At 42.4% G+C, this 15829-nt stretch overlaps 1 protein-coding gene across 1 annotated transcript in view; it reads left to right on the top strand.

The window, feature by feature from the left end:
• MARCHF4 (membrane associated ring-CH-type finger 4) overlaps positions 1-15829 on the top strand; it is a 121045-nt gene that overhangs the window by 50267 nt on the left and 54949 nt on the right. The gene's annotated exons all lie outside the window — the stretch shown is intronic.

Raw genomic sequence — 15829 nt, 5'->3', positions numbered from 1 at the left:
TTCCACAGGACTCAAGTTTCTGCTGTGGCAGGTTGAGAGAAGAGGATGAGAATGACTAGAAAATTCTATTTGCTTCTTTCCTTCTTTCTTTCTTTTTTTTTCTTTTTGGGTCACACCCGGCAATGCACAGGGGTTACTCCTGGCTCTGCACTCAGGAATTACTCCTGGCAGTGCTCAGGGGACCATATGGGATGCTGGGATTCGAACCCGGGTTGGCCACGTGCAAGGCAAATGCCCTACCTGCTGTCCTATCGCTCCAGCCCCCATCTTTCCTTCTTTCTTAATCTTAGTCATCATCCTTATCTTGGCTCAAGCATCACGTTTTCAAGGACAGACCAATCCTCTTACTCTTACAGTGCCACATACCTTTTATCACCGTTGTGATTTAATGCATATTTTGCATATTATATCTAAGTCTTCCCCACAGAGCCTAATTACTTTGGGTGATTGCACTGGATTGAGAGTCACAGCCTTATAGGGTTTTGCTACGTAGTGTGAACAAAAGCTGAGAGTTGGCTGGAAATCATAGTCTGAGAGACCCCATTGCAGACATACTGAATCAAAATACACCTTGGAACCTGATGCTCAGGAGAATTCTGTAGACATTGGAAACTAGAGAATTGTCTAGTTAGTGTCTCACCGGAATGCAAGTCATCTATAAGGCGCACCAGTCAGAGACGATGGCTTGCAGGGATATGCGTGTCATGTGAGTACTCGACAGGGTCAGAGCCCACTTGTTGGCCAACATGGGTTCGAGAAATGAATGGTTTATCTAAAAACATTTCCTTCCCCTTCCTTTCATGCAGTCTTAGTTGCCCACCCAGTTCCATCCTTCATTAGCCATTTCACTTAGCTTCTTCTTTTGTGCCCACCAACTAGCCTCCCAAACACATCCATCCTTATTCTTGAGGCTAGAGTCCTCAAAGCAGGGTAACGTCGCCAGCCTCCACTGAACCAACCTGGATGGTGATTTAAAATGCAGTTTTCTAGCCAGCAGAATCAGATCCCTGATGAGCAAAATCAGAATTTGAGCATGAGAGTGGGGCCAGAACTATAGCTGTGTGAGAACGTGTGCCCCCGTTTTTTCCTTCGGAGTTCCATATACTGCCCTTTGGTTTTTGCTGTCAGGGTATTCTCTTCACTCTGTTTCTCTGAACTCCAGCATCTGATTCCCCACACATCTTGAGAGTCACTCATTTCTCCCTCCTAAACTCTGTTTCCTCCTTCCACTCTTTCCTAAAAACAAATATTTCATCTTTTCTTGAATCAGCTGCTATGCTTTACAATTCTTGGCATTTCCGCCTCCCCAGGTTTGAGAACAATAAAGGTTGTGTGTGTGGGGGGGGGGGCAGGAGGCTCTTTTCCTATTAAAAAAATGGGCCTCCTTTATTATAAAGGAAGAGGGCAGACAGGGACCCCACAACAGGAAGCACAATTAAGAATGTTCCCAGCAGGAAGGCTGCTCTCTGGGAAGCACAGAGAGCTGTCAGGACAAGTGACCTTTCTAATCACGCCTGACATTTCACGCCTAGAATGCAGAAGGGTTGCCCTTATTCCGAAGGCATTGTGTGGCACTGTGTCACCCCCAGACACCTGTGTCTGAGGCTCCTGTGACTCGGTCTCCAACTGGGCAATGAATCAGAGCACACAAAGGGCTCTGTTTCCCAGCCAAAGAGAAAACACCGAGCAGTGGGCTTAAGTGGATGGGGCGACAGTGTCTAAACTGGGGATAGGAAGGGATTGGAGGGGGATATGGCCTCCATGGGGATTAACTGTTCCGGAGGGCTCAGGTGATGCTGATCAAACAGGTCCACTCCCAGGAAATGAACCAGACAGGATCATCTACTGGTCCCTTCTGGCCCTTGAGAGCCAGGATGACTCACTTTTTTGCCCACCTCAGTATGAAAACAGCTTTGTTTGTTCTTAGCATAGTGGGGATGCAGAATGAAGAGGTGAATTAGAAGAAACTTAAGGTCAATAGTCTAGTCGAGAGGCTTGGGCACTTTGGTGTTGGTGAGGTGTAGTTATTGGGTACATCAAACCGTAAACTTTAACACTATGGAGCCACAGTACCTAGCCATAATGGTAATTACAACACTGTTATAAAAATCAGAGAAGCAGAGAGGTTTATTGTGTGGAAATGTATTGTGCTCAAGGATGTAAGCTATGGAAAGTCAAAAAAAAAAGTCCATAAAAATGTAGAAGCCAAATTCTCTTATGGGGGAAATATAATGCACATTCACTTTAAAAAGACTATTCATGATATAAAGGTAAATTTTTAAGAAAGTAACAATTATATGGACCAAGGATAATCATTGTTAATATTATAAGGATACTGTAGTGCACATATGCAGTATTTTAAATCCAAGTATAATCCCATCATAAGCACTGTTCTGTAACCTGAATTTTTCATCTTGATCTTGAATGCATTTATCTTGAATACATTTCCATGTTAGTAAAATAGAAATTTAGCAACATATTCTAATGTCACTGTGTTCCACTGAATTAACAGACCCCTTGAGATTGTCTCTTATTTTCACTCATGATAGAAAATAACTGTAATGAACAGCTTTACGGTTAAATCATTCTGCAAAACTATTTACTCGTGATAAAATTTTTAAATGGATAGCTACATTGAAGTATGTGTATCTTTAAAATATTTCTGCTCTTTTATATAGTTAAATCGATGTGCATTCCCACTAACGGGGCATAAGAAACTTTCTCTTTGCCCTCCTAAAAAAATATACAGACTTTTCCAAGTTTGGCAACTTCCTGAGTGAAAAATGGCACTGTACAATTGCTTCTATGAATCTTTCTCTACTTTTTAGAGGAATTCAACAATATCCTCTGTATTCATTGACATTTGTGATTCTTGTTTTGTGGATTCCATTGGCCCTCATCTCCTATTAGTACTGTCAAACTTCCTTATATTGTTTTCAGTATGTTTCTTACAGTAAAAATAATAATTTGTCATGCTACTATTTTGTCTCTATTTCATCTCATTCACTACTTGTCTCTAACCTGACTTGGTGTTGTTCAATTGCTGTGCTTCCAGATTTTCTCCCCTTAAATTATATCTAGAAAGGCTTCTCTATTACACAGTTATAAAAATGTTTATGTGTGTGTCCTTTCTATGTGTTCTCTTTTTCTTTTTCTTTCTTTTCTTTAAAGTTTTTTTTTTTTGGAGGGGGGTCACACCTGGCAATACTCAAAGTTTTTGTTACCCCTGGCTCTGCACTCAGAAATTACTCCTGGTGGTGCTTGGGGGACCATCTGGGATGTTGGAGATCAAACCCAGTCCATCTGAATGCAGGGCAAACACCCTACCTGCTGTACTATTGCTCCAGTCACCCTGTTCTGACTCTTTCAATCCATACAGTCTTCTGATTGCTGTCTGATCGGCATAGAACTACCTTCCTCCACTCTGTGAATCCAACTTAGATTTATGCTCAAGTCTCAGATTAAAGATAATCTCCTCAGTCATCCTTTCCTGATTATAGAACCCAACCCTGGCCCACCAAATGACGCTTTCCCTTCTTTTGAACCCCATTGTTTTCCTTCAGTAGTTTCATCTGCCATCTTGTCTACTTATCCAATATTTGCAACTACACTGTAAATTTTAAGTGGGGAGAGAAATCATATTATTTTGTATTTGTAGCACCTAATCTTGGGCTGGAGCGATAGTGCAGTGGGTAGGGCGTTTGCCTTGCACATGGCCGACCCGGGTTCAATTTCTCCACCCCTCTCAGAGAGCCCGGCAAGCTACCGAGAGTATCTCGCCTCACTGCAGAGCCTGGCAAGCTACCCGTAGCGTATTTGATATGCCAAAAACAGTAACAACAAGTCTCACAATGGAGATGTTACTGGTGCCCGCTTGAGCAAATCGATGAGCAACGGGATGACAGTGACAGTGACAACACCTAATCTAGTGCTTGATACATAGTAGGCATAAAAAACAATAATGTTAAGAGTTGTTAAATTTAAGTTTATCTAAAATTTTTGTAATAAGATATAGACAAGGGACAGAATTTAAGTTATTTCAAATAGTCCCAACAAGGGACTGGAGTGATAGCACAGTGGGTAGGGTGTTTGCCTTGCATACAGCTGACCTGGATTTGATGCCTAACACCCTATATAGTCTCCTGAGCCCCAACAAGCGTGATCCCTGAATGCAGAGCCAGGAGTAAACTATGAACACCAATGGATGTGGCCTGAGAACCAAAAATAAAAATAAAATTTAATATCAGTAATTTTTTTCCACTTTAGGAGAGTAATATGTTAGGCAGAAAATGGTGGAAGGAGGCATGAAAGAATTGACTTTGCTCCATTTCAAAATTTTTGATAAATCTAAAAATGTTCAGCTTTACATCGAAAATATTCCATTTTAGTTGAGAAAATGCAACTTAAAGGAACACTTAGGCCCATTTGACTTAAGAAGCAAGAAAGTCACAAAGGAGGGACTTACTTGACTCTATTAAAAATACTCATGTTAAAGTTGAAAAATTTTAACTTTACACATACAGAATACAGCTTAAAACCACAATTAGATGCCAACTTGCTCCTAATGACTTAATAATAAAATAAGAAATTATAATCTGTAGTACTGAGCAGAAAGAGCTCATACAAGGGCTTTGTATGCTGTTGATGGGAGATTTAATGAATATTTCTGGAATAGAATTTTTCCAGGAAGAGGCAGAAAACTTCAAACATCTCTACCCTACTAGTTCTTAACCTTACTTCTAGAAATTGCTATTAAAATGTTCAGCATGTGGTTATTTATTAAAGTGAAAATGTGAGAAAACTCTTAAGTATTTAACAATAATGACATAAAAAAAGTTCAGGTTCCAGCAAAGTACACACTATTACGGCATAAATGCTAATAGTATTTTCATAAATTGATTTAAAATGATAAATACTCCTGAATATAGTAAGTATTCAGTGTTTAAATCCAAATTTTGTTTTAAAATTATATTTTTATAGAAAATGGAGTAGGACAGAGATGATAAAATGTTAACAGTACTCATCTCATGTGGCATGATTATATGTAATATTTCGTTTTCTTCTTTACAGCTTCCTAATTCCTTACAATCCACTAATCAGTGTCAGTGTCATCCCGTTACTCATCGATTTATTCGAGCGGGCACCAGTAACATCTCTCATTGAGAGACTTATTGTTACTGTTTTTGGCATATCCAATATGCCACAGTAGCTTGCCAGGTTCTACCCAGCGGGCTCGATACTCTCGGTAGCTTGCTGGGCTCTCCCAGAGGGGCGGAGGAATCGAACACGGGCCGGCTGCGTGAAAGGCAAACACCCTACCGCTGTGCTATCACTCCAGCCCATAATCCACTAATGTTTTTTAAATTAAATGTTTTCCCTTGGGGGGCCAGAGAGATAGTATATCAAGTAGGGCATTTGCCTTGCATGCAGCTGACCCAGGTTTGATCCTCAGCATTCCATAAGGTACCCCAAACACTGTCAGGAGTCATTCCTGAGCACAGAGGTAGGAGTAACTCTCGAGCATCGCCAGGCGTGCCCCCTGCAGACAGCAGTCTTCTATTTTGGACTGGAGAAATTGTCCATTGAGTAGGGCACTTTTCCTTGCACACAGCTGACTTGGATTTGATCCCCATGTGATCTTCTGAGCCCCACTAGGAATCATCCCATTTTCATCACTTGCTGGTGTTAATGTGGTATTGGACTCTGACCACTGAAATGTAGAATCCAAAAAAGGGAAGTAAGAGATCTCCCTATGCCTCCCTTGTTAGTCAAACAGCCCCTCCTCCCACCCTATTTAAACACCATAGTTTACAAAGTTATTCATGATGATTTGTGATAGGCCTTCAATATTCCAACACCAAGCCCACCACCACTGCCACCTTCTCTTCACCACTGCCTCCATTTTCCCAACCACTCCTCAAGCCTGCATCCGCAGCAGGCAAACAATAAATTATATTGCTTGTTACCTCTCAATGGCTAACAGAGGGATGAAAACACATTTCTGCAGGAGAAAATTTGTGAAAATTGTTGTATCTCACCACAGAGACATTAAGTCTGATCTGAGCCTTTGCTAAACTATTGTTGTGAATTAAGCCTTCTGCGTCAATGTTTTGGCTCGTTGAGATTGGGCTGGCTTCTGCATTACATTCCCATCCAACCTGTGTGCTAATATTGGGATATCAGTATTGTAGAGATTGGAGATGTCACTCCAGAAAATCAGAATATTTAACGGGGCAGTACAGCCAGAGGCATGATGGTGGCTTTGGGGTGTGAGAGTGGCTGCCAGGCCTTTGGTAGGACATGAGCTGGTCTGCCCCCCTCTCCCGAGGTCACCCTAGAGGTCTCAGCTGGGAATGACTCTCTGAGAAATTTTTGCAGCGAGTTGATATCTTTCAAGGTTTAATTTTGAGTCTCTGGAACAATGCTGGTTGATGAGCTTACAGGGTAGTGATGACGGGACATGGGTGTAGCTGCAGGGGTTTCTGGAAGTATGGGAGGTGGGGGAAGGTTGCCCATCCAAACTCTGAGAAGGCCTAGAGTTTGGCTGAACATCAGTTATGCTCAGAAGAGCACCACTAAAAGCACATACCACTGAAAGTATGCATTGGTATACTTTGTATACATTGGTATACATTGGAAGGGTGTATGAAAGGGTAACATGATCAAAGGACTCATGTGTGATATGAAAAGTAGCTATAAAAAAGAGACAAGACCAGGCATCCAGATCATATGCTTTTAAGTACCTCTATATAATAAAAAAAAAACCATAGACAGCAAATTATTCTGTATCACTGAGAGCATACTAATAGCTACAAATAATACAATGGATTTTGGTTCAGTATAAGGAAGAACTGACTAATGAGTTAAACAGCCCCATAGAGAAAGGGCAGCCTTAGCTCATTGCTGAAATCCAGGGAGGGTGACAACCTTGAGCAAAATGAGAAAGGTCACAGGGGTGACTATGCAAGTAAGGTGGCTTCTAGAGCATCATTGGGACCTCTGATGCCATGTTTTGCCTGTCAGGAAGTATGGAGAGTCCTGAAGCTCATCAAAACCCTGCTGGTTCTATAATTATAAGCAAACGGTACCAAATCCATCTGGGACAACAGTTGTGTGTTTGTGGATGAGTAGGGATTGGGCTTGAAGATCAAGAAATGCCAGTGAAGCATGATTGATGGCTAGGGATAGAAATTGTATTGAGCAAATTAGAATGGATATTAGTCCCAAACAGCAACAATAGCAACAAATCAAAAACCCCTTCAAAAATCAGGAAAGCCTGAACAAATAGAACTAGATGTGGCAGAACTGGAATCAAGGGTGCTGGCTTCCAATCGCTTTAATTTCAAGTCATCTTTAAACTTTAATATCAGTACACTTTCTTCCAACTTCCATGGTTTTCATGAGCTGACTCAAGTAAGTTAAATGAATTAATTTTTTTTCTTTTTGGGTCACACTCAGTGATGCACAGGGGTTACTCCTGGCTCTGCACTCAGGAATTACTCCTGGCGGTGTTCAGGGGACCATATGGGATGCTGGGAATCAAACCCGGGTCGGCTGCCTGCAAGACAAATGCCCTACCTGCTGTGCTATTGCTCCAGCCTCTAAATGGCTTTTAAATTTTAAAAAATGTTCTCAAATTGGGACTGGAGCCGTAGTACAGTGGATAGGGCATTTGCCTTGCATGTGGCTGATCCGGGTTCAATCCCCGGCATCTCATATGGTCCCCCAAGGGGTAATTCCTGAGTGCAGAGCCAGGAGTAACTCCTTAGCATCACTGGGTGTGACCCAAAAAGCAAAAAAAAAAGTTCTCAAGTGAAGTTTCAAATTTTATTCTTGATCTGAGTAGTTGAGTGTAACTGCTTGCTAACCACGGTATCTCTGAAGGCTTTGAGTTTATACTGTGCTTACAGATCATGAACTCAGACTAAGAACTGTTTTCCCAGGCACCAGCAATTGAACAGAGTGGGTAGGGCATCTGTCTGCAAGTGGCCAACCTGGATTCAACCCCCAGAATCCTGTATTGTCCTCTGAACATCACCAGGAGCATTTCTGAGCTTAGGCCAGTTTTATTTTTCTTCAAAACTTAAAATCTTTAGAAAGATCACTTTAGATGGACTGGATCATGTGGTTTATCTAAAGCAATCTCAGGGTCCAAGAGGGTCCAATTGATTATTAGGCTAAGTGATCTCTACACATCTGGAATGTGGGTGAGATGGAGGTGAGTTAGCTTTTTCATGGCTCTTGGACATAAACATGTACAATGTCTGCTCTAGGGAGTTCTCTCCTGTTTTACAAATATTTTGGGAAAAAAATGTTTTAGTTGCCATTGAAATCTTTTCCATGTCTATATTATCTATTAACTCTACATCCCTTTTTATGATAAATTCCTTTATTAAGACTTAATAAAGTTTTAGTAAACTTTGTGGCTGGAGCAATAGCACAGCAGGTAGGGCATTTGCCTTGCACGCGGTTGACCCAGGTTCGATTCCTCCATCCCTCTAGGAATGCCCGGCAAGCTACCAAGAGTAGCCCACCTGCATGGCAGAGCGTGGCAAGCTACCCACGGCATATTCAATATGTAAAAAAACAGTAACAACAAGTCTCACAGTGAAGACATTACTGGTGACTGCTCGAGCAAATCGATGAACAATGGGATGACAGTGCTACAGTGTTATTAAAATTTAATTCGCACAGGTAGTTTTATTTATGTTTTTGCTTTTTGGGTCACACCCAGCTATACTCAGAGGTTACTCCATCTCTGCATTCAGGGATTACTCCTGGCCATGCTTGGGGAACTATACAGGATGCCAGGGATTGAACCTGGGTCAGCTGCGTGCAAGGCAAATGCCCTACCTGCTGTACTATTGCTCCCTCCCAGTTCTTACATATTTTTAAATATAGGAAGGTTATATCAGAAGAAAATCAATGTATTTCCATATTGCTCATTTTTATTACTAATTTTCAGGGGATTCCAAACACATGAAAGATTGAAAGTCTAATCAATTTAGAATATATTCAGATACATTGTTCATCACCTTACATTTTCTTATGTACATATATGCAAACATATATGTATATATGTTAATCCATTGGGGTAACAACATTTGTTTGCAATATTATAAATGTTTGTTTTATGGGTCCACCCCTCTTCTGGTTGAATTCCTTCTGTTACAAGTCTCGATCACCTTGATCTTCAAGGAACTTGGTCACCTTCTCTCTTCAGGGAACTTTTAGATCAAAATCTCTTTCTTCATAGACACACTGTGAAGATTAATTAGGTTTTACTGAAGCCATCTGTAAAGTGTCATGGGACCTTTAGAATCACATGCTTTGGAAATATATGTTGCCACCAGAACTCTCCCTTTTAAAAAATATGCTTATTGGGGGGGGGGGGGAGGCGGGATGATGGTGAAAAGGGATCAAGAGGCAGAGAAAATTGCCTCTACAATAGTCACAGATTTCATGTTTGCGCTGATAATTAATATCTTTCTTTTCCAAATACTTTTCCTCCGCCATTCACAAACAACAAACACGAATGACTGTGATTGGTAGATGCTCATACCCTTCCCCGTAAAGAGTAGATGCTGGAGGTAGGAGCACCAGGCTTAGTTAAATGGGTTGTATAATACAAATCTCAACAGGATCAGTACCCTGAGGATTACAGCTGGCGATGTGGAGTGGTTTTCCCTTTTTAGCTCTGGTTAATGAGCTATGGATGATATATAACTGTCTGGGCAGTGTGCAAACGTCATAGTCTGGGTTTCTCTGTCAATCCGCAAGATCCCTTTCTGGGGACTGTCAAGAGACAAAGACTAGGAAGCACGTGATGAGTGGAAAAGCCAAACCCAGTGCTCAGGAAGCAGACTATTTGCTTATGGGACCACGGGCAAAACAGGATGTGCTATGGGGCATTCCTGTCTAGTCAGCTCACCTCATTTGCATAGGCCCATCACCCACCCTCAGAAAACCTGTTCCCAAAACAGAAGTTCCATGTGCCTGACTTAAAACAGCAACAATATACCTACCACCCAACTTTTAATTTAAAGAACATTCAAGCATATGGAAAAATAGACAACCTAGCACAAGGAACACACACATACCCTTATGTAGACTCATTTATATATGTTGCATCATATACATGGGCTGGAGCGATAGCACAGCGGTAGGGCATTTGCCTTGCACGAGGCCGACCCTGGTTTGGTTTCTCCACCTGCTTCCGAGAGCCTGGCAAGCTACCAAGAATATCTTGCCCACACGGCAGAACCTGGCAAGCTACCAGTGGCTTATTCTATATGCCAAAAACCAGTAACAACAAGTCTCACAATGGAGACGTTACTGGTGCCTACTCGGGCAAACTGATGAGCAATGGGATGACAGTGACAGTGACATCATATACATAGGTAGAGGGCTACAGCTATAGATATCATTGATATAGATATCACATCTATTTTATATGTGATATAAGTATACATCTACATACAATGTCCATATACAATGTTAGATGGTAGCTATTTACCATATCAATCTTGCAATACATGGGATGTGTATTTGTCTTTTGCATATATATGCATGTATGTATACATCTGTCTAATCAGATATCTAATTATAAAAAATCCTCCCCTTAATGATTTGACTCTAAGTTGCTGCCTATGTGATACTCTTACCCCTAAATAATTCTTTCTGAATTTCCTAAGAACAGGCATATTCTCTTTTATCAGCACACTATAACACTCAAGAAAGTTTGCACTGACACAATGCTAAAAGTTAATGTACAATCTATATTCAAATATCTCAGAGCATCTCTATAATGTCTTTTAATGTCCTGTCTCTCTATCTCCCAACCTTAATCTATCATTCACAACACTGCATTATTTGAAGAGCGAAGAGTCCAGGCCAGTTATTTCATAGAAAGTCACACAATTTGGGTTTTCTGATAATTTACTGATGATGAGATTCAAGTTCAATGCATGAATTCTTATCTGTGTGACTTTTAGCAAGTTACTCAATGACACACAGCCTCAATTTCCTGATAATCTCACATACCTCTTATGGTTTTCAGAACCCAAAGAGAGGATATATAAAATTCTTAGCATAGGGACTGATATTATAAATAGGTCCTTGAAAGTTTCTCTATGATTAGTATCATCATTGACAGCCCATCCAGAGCTTGATGGATTTTCATCTTCATGAGGATCTTCTGGGGCCCTATATCTCATTTTCTTCATCTGCAAATAAAAAATAAGCCCTTATTTGAATAGTTTTCTAGGTTATTGTGAAATTCATATAAGAACTATAGTCAATGGCATTATGAAAACTGCAATGTAGTATGAAATTGTATGGAAGTATCATTTTTATTTTCTATGTTTGCATACTTTAAAATGACCCTATGGTATAACAACAACAACAACAACAACAAAACAAAGTGGGAGTTAAAATTAAGTTAGCATCTTAAAAAACCCAATTTATGGGGCCGGAGCGATGGCACAGCAGGTAGGGCATTTGCCTTGCATGCGACCAACCCGGTTCGATTCCCAGCATCCCATATGGTCCCCTGAGCACCGCCCGGAGTAATTCCTGAGTGCAGAGCCAGGAATAACCCCTGTGCATCACCAGATGTAACCCTAAAAGCAAAAACAAACAAACAAACAAAAAACCCCAATTCATGTGTTTAATGCCATAGTTTTCAACTTAAAGAGCTGTCAACAGATTCTTCCTCCCTCCCTCCCTCCCTCTCATCTCTTCCTCCCTCCCCTCCCCTCCCTCCCCTCCCCCCTCCTCCTTTTCCTTCCTTCCTTCCTTCCTTCCTTCCTTCCTTCCTTCCTTCCTTCCTTCCTTCCTTCCTTCCTTCCTTCCTTCCTTCCTTCCTTCCTTCCTTCCTTCCTTCCTTCCTTCCATTTCTCTCTCTTTATCTCTCTCCCTCTTCTCTTCCTTTCTCTGTTTTTGGACCATTTCTGGCAATGCTCAGGGATTACTTTTGTCTTTGCATTCAAGAATCACCCCTGGCTCAGGGGACCATATGGGATGCTGGGAATCGAACCCAGGTTGTCCACGTGCAAGACAAACACCCTACCCACTGTGCTATTGCTCCAGCCCCTCATCTCTTTCTTATCCCAAGCCCAGTTCTGCTGAGGAATGGTAATAATGGTAGACCTCCAATGATGATGCACTCATTCACTAAATCATTAATTGCTTATAAACATCCTTCCTTGGAAACAGCGCTGAATGCCTTGAGAGACAGACACTGACAGATCCCCTAATGAGGCACCCAGGATAGCTCTGATGGGGCTTCTCTGGGCACTTCCACAGCAGGAGCTCCCGGTGACAGTGCCACCTGCTCACATCTTTACATCCTGAGAAGTCCTGCTGCCTTGTCCCCCAGCCTCAGTCTGAAGGGGTGGGACTCAGGCATCCCTTACCCTAGAGCAGGCCACCCTGGAGAATAGGAGGGCGGACAGACAGTTGACAATGTACCCAGTTCCTGCCAGCCAGGTAACCTACTTCTCATTGAATCTTCACAATCAGTCTCATGAGGTTGACAAAAAAACAACCTTTTGTTGTTGCTACTGTGGGAGTTAAACTAAGACTTTTAGCCACCAAAGATTGCACACCCATCCCAAGTGGACCTGCCATGTCCACACTACTTGGTATCTGTGACTCGCAGCCAGAGTCATTTCATCTTTCAACATTGTGGGAATCAAAATATTAATATCAGCTAATACTTATTTGTGACCTACTATGTGCTGAATTCTGTTTTTAGTGCTTTCTGTAAGTTGTGTGTATGTGTGTGTGTGGGGGGGGTGCCATTCATTCTGTCATTCTGCAGGTAAGGACTGAGGTACTGGAGTTATAATGATTTCTCTAAAAGCATGTGGCACACCTAATGTTACCGACTGAAAGTTGATGCTTCCTCCTACCCCTAGTACGATGCTCTTTAAGGCTGTGGGGTCTTAGGGAGGTGATTAGATGGTTGGGAGTTTCTGGGGGCTTTCATAAATGGGATGAGTGCTCTATATAAAAGACCCCAGGGATCTGCCTTGTCCCATTCCACTGTGTGAGGACATGGTGTGATGTGCATGCATGAATGAGAAAGCAGGTCTCAACTGACACTGAATCTCCCGCCGTCTTGACCTTGGTCCTACCATCCTCCGATCACTGGGGGAAATCTCTGTTTATTGTTTATAAACTCAAACTGTGAGGTTCAGAGTGTGTTTGTTTGAAGCCACTTAGCTTAATGGATGGATCGCTCACAGGAAGCAGACGACAGGAACCCATGCCATGCTCACTTCTGCCACAGGACCCCCAGAATTGCCATCCTCCCTTTCTAGAATGCCCTGTTCATCTCTGGAAGGTCTGTCTTTCAGCCTTCAGCCCACATATGGATCTCTCCGGGCACCTTCCTCTCTGGCCACTGTGTGCAGCTTCTCACGGTGCTTGTCAAAGTAGCAGCTTTTCGTTTGCAGATGATTCATTTGCAAATTTCATGAACGTTTGTCTTCTCTAATAGGGCACAAACAGGAACCAGTGTTGATTTATTGGCCACAATTCCTCCAGTATCTTGCTTGGCCCTTGCATGGCACCTGCATGGCTTCAATAAGTTTGTAATGAATGAATAAATACCTGGAAATATGAGCTTCCGACACCTTGTTCAATACATGATCAAACCTGTTTACAGAAGTGGTTAGGGATGTGATATGCTCAGGGGAGGAGCCCATTGGCATTCCCCAGATGACACCCTTGGAGAAAAGGTTTCATCTTCTTTAAAAAGTACCTTCAAAAACAACTTTCCTTGACCCCCACCCTCCAGTCTGCTCCCCCTTACTCCCTCCTGGCTTCTATTCCCTTCTACTTTCCTCACAGAAACTTCCACAGAACTAATGCCTGGCAAGGATTTAAAAATAGAAGCCCCTTCGCTCCCTCCCTCCCTCTCTCCCTCCATTTCCTTTCCTTCCCATCCCCCTGTAATTTGTTGTAAAAAAGGAAACCGTCTGGAATTCTCCACCAAAAAGACACGCTCCTACGGACTCAATCAGACTGACACTGATGTATTCCCTCCCCCCTTCCCTGTCCCCCGACCAGCCCTCACCAGATTGAGACCCTGTGCTCACACAGACACCACAAGGCTGTGTATCCAGGTTCCAGCTGGAACTTGGAGGCACACATGCATGCATGCCTGAAAGGGTCCACACAAGGTGATGTCAGTACATGGTCTCTGGGTGGGACTCACCGGAGAGAGAAAGAAGAAGGTGAGTTATATCAGGGGAAGCTTGGAGTCTGATGAAATTCAGGTATGCTTTGATATAAGGATACTGTGTGTGTTGGAGGCTGGCCCACATCCAAAAGAACAAAAGCAACTGGTGCTGGCATGGATGTGGGGAGAAGGGGACTCTCACTGCTGGTGGGAAGGCCGACTGGTTCAGCCCTTTTGGAAAACAGTATGGATGTTTTTCAAAAAATTAGAAATTGAGCTGTCATTTGACCCAGCAATACCACTTCTGGGAATATATCCTGGAGATGAAAAAAAGTATAGTAGAAGTGACATCTGCATTTGTATGTTCATTGCAGCGCTGTTTACAATAGCCAGAATCTGGAAAGAACCCAAGTGCCCGAGAACAAATGACTGGTTAAAGAAACTTTGGTACATCTACACAATGGAATTCTATGCAGCTGTTAGAAAACATGTCGCACTGTAGCACTGTCATCCCATTGTTCATCAATTTGCTCGAGTGGGCACCAGTAACGTCTCCATTGTGAGACTTCTTGTTACTGTTTTCTTGCATATTGAATACGCCATCCATAGCTTGCCAGGCTCTGCCGTGTGGGCAGGATACTCTCGGTAGCTTGCCAGGCTCTCCAAGAGGGATGGAGGAATAGAACCCAGGTCGGTCTCATGCAAGGCAAAGACCCTACCCGCTATGAAAAAAGGTGAAGTTATGAAATTTGCATATAAGTGGATCAACATGGAGAGTATCATGTTAAGTTAAATGAGTCAGAAAGAGGGGGACAGACATAGAAGGATTGCACTCATCTGTGGACTATAAAGTAACAGAATGGGAGACTAACACCCAGGGATAGTAGAGATAAGGACCAGGAGGTTTGCTCCATGGTTTGGAAGCCAGTCTCACATGCTGGGGAAAAGGCAGCTCAGATAGAGAAGGGACAACCAAGTAAAGGATGCTTGGAGAGCCTACTCAGGACGGGAGATGTGTGCTGAAAGTAGACTATAGACCGAACATGATGGCCACTTAACACCTGTATTGCAAATCACAACACCCAAAAGGAGAGAGAGAGAAAAAAAGGGAATGTGCCTGCCACAGAGGCAGGGCGGGGGTGGGGGGAGGAGGTATGGGGTGGTGGTGGTGGGAGGGATACTGGGATCACTGGTAGTGGAAAAGGGCACTGGTGGAGGGATGGGTACTCGATCATTGTATGACTGAAATGTAAGCATGAAAGTTTGTAAGTCTGTAACTGTACCTCACGGTGATACATTAAAAAATAAATAAATTTTTTAAACAGGAAAAAAATGGATACTGTGGTGGGGGGGGTGAAGAGAGAGAGAGAGTCACAGAGATGGAGAGAATAGGAAATAGGCAAGAGCAAAAGCAAAGGTGCTAGGATACATGAATGTTTCCTTGGTCACTAAAAATTATGAATGTGATGAGTGACGAGCAAGACACTGTGGTACAGTAGAAAAATATGAAAACTTTTAATATGCAAAGGCTTAGTTTTCAATTCCCAGGGTTAGTTTTCCATTGCACATAGAAAATTATCTGACTTTGGGCAAGTGAGCTCTCTTCTCCTCACCTTAGTTTTCCTAAGTATGAAATATGAT

This window comes from Sorex araneus, chromosome X, assembly GCF_027595985.1.
Source record: "Sorex araneus isolate mSorAra2 chromosome X, mSorAra2.pri, whole genome shotgun sequence".
Classification (NCBI taxonomy): Eukaryota; Metazoa; Chordata; class Mammalia; order Eulipotyphla; family Soricidae; genus Sorex; species Sorex araneus.
Note: the sequence above shows the minus strand (reverse complement) of the source record. Positions and strands in the feature narration are given on the sequence as shown.